This window comes from Muscardinus avellanarius (genome assembly GCF_963383645.1).
Source record: "Muscardinus avellanarius genome assembly, chromosome: 3".
NCBI classification, from domain to species: domain Eukaryota; kingdom Metazoa; phylum Chordata; class Mammalia; order Rodentia; family Gliridae; genus Muscardinus; species Muscardinus avellanarius.
This window is the reverse complement of record NC_137788.1, coordinates 63,747,674-63,750,410: the sequence shown is the minus strand read 5'-3', so window position 1 is coordinate 63,750,410 and position 2,737 is coordinate 63,747,674. Positions and strand designations below refer to the sequence as shown.

General features: G+C 38.0%; 1 pseudogene across 1 annotated transcript; it reads right to left on the bottom strand.

Moving 5' to 3' along the window:
• Positions 1-1,336: 1,336 nt before the first annotated feature.
• On the bottom strand, positions 1,337-2,452 carry LOC308260119 (tyrosine-protein phosphatase non-receptor type 2-like; annotated as a pseudogene). Its single transcript has one exon. The product of its transcript is annotated as a tyrosine-protein phosphatase non-receptor type 2-like (transcript).
• Positions 2,453-2,737: the final 285 nt, after the last annotated feature.

Here is a 2,737-nt window from a genome sequence, read left to right as displayed (position 1 = left end):
CATGTTAACTAATAATGAGTTATTTATAATAATAATGAAATTTTTAATAATAATTAATTATTTAATCAATTTATTCAAACAATGGAGACACACATTGAATAAAGTGAGACATACATAACTTCCTTCAGTCCCTCACATTTTAAAGGAGGAGCAACAAATAAAGTAGATACATAGCATGCTACACAATAGGTATTATGAAAAGTCTTTTTATGGAGAACAGAGAGTGCTAGGCATGCATGTGACATTTTATATAAAGCAATCAAAGAAGGCCTCTTTCATACTACAAAATATGAACACCAAAGAAAGAAACCAAATCTGGGTGACTTTTCGGGAGATGAATCTCGAAAGGACCAGCAAAATTCAAAGGTTTAGGTTGAGGAGTAGCTACTTTGTTTGAAGAACAGAGAAGCAGACAACATGGTGGGATTTTTATAAAGGAAAATGGAGAGTTTAACAGGGGAAGCTCCCAAAGTGGTGTATATATAAAAACAAAACTGGAATTAATGTCTTGGTTTTATTTTTATGTTTTAAAATCTGTCACTACCTTCATATTCATTATTTTATCAATTTTGCTTTATTTTTAAGGCAGTGTGGATTTGATTATTCTTTTCTTATTTTGGGGATAAAATGATGAGCTATTTTTTCTTACTTAAAGTTATATGATATTCTATATTTTCTATTACTCATAGAAAGTACCACCATTTTGCAAATAAGATAATAGTAATTTTTATTTTAGCCTTAAATTTATAATTTGTCTTGTTTTTTAGCAGGACTGTTGAATTTTTGTCTATTTGATAAAAATACAGTAGGAATGACAGTACTACACAAAGTAGTCCTGCCTAACTCATTTCTCTGACGTCCTTCTGAGTCTCATTCATTCAGTAGAAATTCCTGAGCTGAGGCTCTACAAGTCTTCTGCTGGTGCAAGCTCCTCATCCCTGTGTGGACATTTACTTGGTAAACAGACAGCATGAGGCAATCTTCGGCTAGCAAGCCTCACTTCAGTTTCCAGAGTGGGCTTCAGGTGTTGCTTTGCACATCAATGGCCCAAAATTTATAGCTGCAGAATATTCTCAAGTCATGAATACTTAAGGTGTCTGTCAATCTTGGCGTGGTATATAAAAGAGAAAAAAGCAGAGATGCTGTGGTTAACAGAAAAGGTTGGTGGCTTGGAATCTTTCTGCCAACTCGTGATTACAGAAATGGAAAACCAAAGAGCTGTTGACTATCTACGATTCCTAGGGGTTGTACCAAAGAATGATGTTTAAGACGAAGAAAACGTCGATGTGGTGATGGGATCTTTTTTGTTTTGTTCAGTCTCATTTGGCCTGTTTCATCAGCTGCACCTTCTGCACCGCGGTAGCTCTCTGGTCCTCTTGACTGCACTCCCACAGAACATTCTCACTTTCCTCGCGTCTGCTCCCTTCCTCGGACCTATTCTGTACCCATTATACTTTTCAGTCATGATTTTGTTTGGTGAATGATAAAAAGCAGCAAATAAATCTTTCTTTGAAGGTTCTTTCCACCCTTTCTGTATACTAGAATCTCCCTTTATACACTTAGCTTGTTCTATTATGGCCAGGAAAGAGAATATGAGTTGATTTTTGTGTCTGAATAAGTCACATTCTATATTTTCTCATATTCAGTAACACTTGCTTACTGTTAATATCATCTCCTTTTATTCATGAGTAGTAAAGACAGCTGTCCATTAGAGCGAAGGTGCACGAGGGCCAATGCCTGCTGTGGACCACAACAGGCCTGTGCTCCGGGCTTTGGGAGCCAGACTCTCTTACTTTAAGCAAGAAATTGAGAAACAAAGCTGGAGATTCCGGGACTCCAAAGTCCGGTCGGGTGATGTAGTGAAAGTGAGATCCCATTCTGCTCTTCTCTATTGATCCCGCTATTGATATTTTCTAATTGGAGTAGATATACTGTGTTCTATAAATTCACATCTTCTGACAAAAGCTTCACACTGAATCCGGTTCCTTTAAATGGCGTCTCTTGGTCATCTGCTGGCCAGTACTTTGCACACTTAACCAATTCTTTCTCCACCATTCGGGTGAGCATGACAACTGCTTTGGACTTTTGTTGCCAAACTATGAGCCAGAAATGACAATATGTATCAGGAAGTGGACCCTGTGTTAAGATTGATCTCCTTCGTGCCTCTTGTATCTCAACCTAAGTTGGCTCTGGTATAATTATTTTCAGCATTTTTCAGTTTAACCCAACTGTAGTCATATGGGCTTAGATCTCTGGATCTGTTTCGATTATGTTTTCTAGAAAGTTGGCCTCTCTGTGAGGATAGTCATGGGACTCATTTCGATATTTGCAGATTGAGCGGCTGCCAGCGACACTGAGCAGCCAGTTCCTCCAACTCCCTCTGGACAGCGGTGGATGTGGTGGTGGGAGACAGCAGAGATGCTCTGGCCTGGCTGGGTCCTGGCAAAGCCATGGCGCTGCAGCACATGTGCACTCTGTGCCCTGCCCCTCTCCTCTTCATTTAATATTTTATAGATATAGGGCACAAATATCTTTTTGTTGACTTGATAGATATTTATAAACTACTTTTCATGCAATTAATTCTTATATCATTCTGTTACCTGAATAGAATTAGTCTTGCTTCATAGACCCAGCACCCATTTTGTTTTATTTTACATTTTTAACACGATAAATTAGTTATCCTCTTACATATATCTTATTCAGAGAAAACTTTTCTCTAAAATCTTCAGTCTTCTAT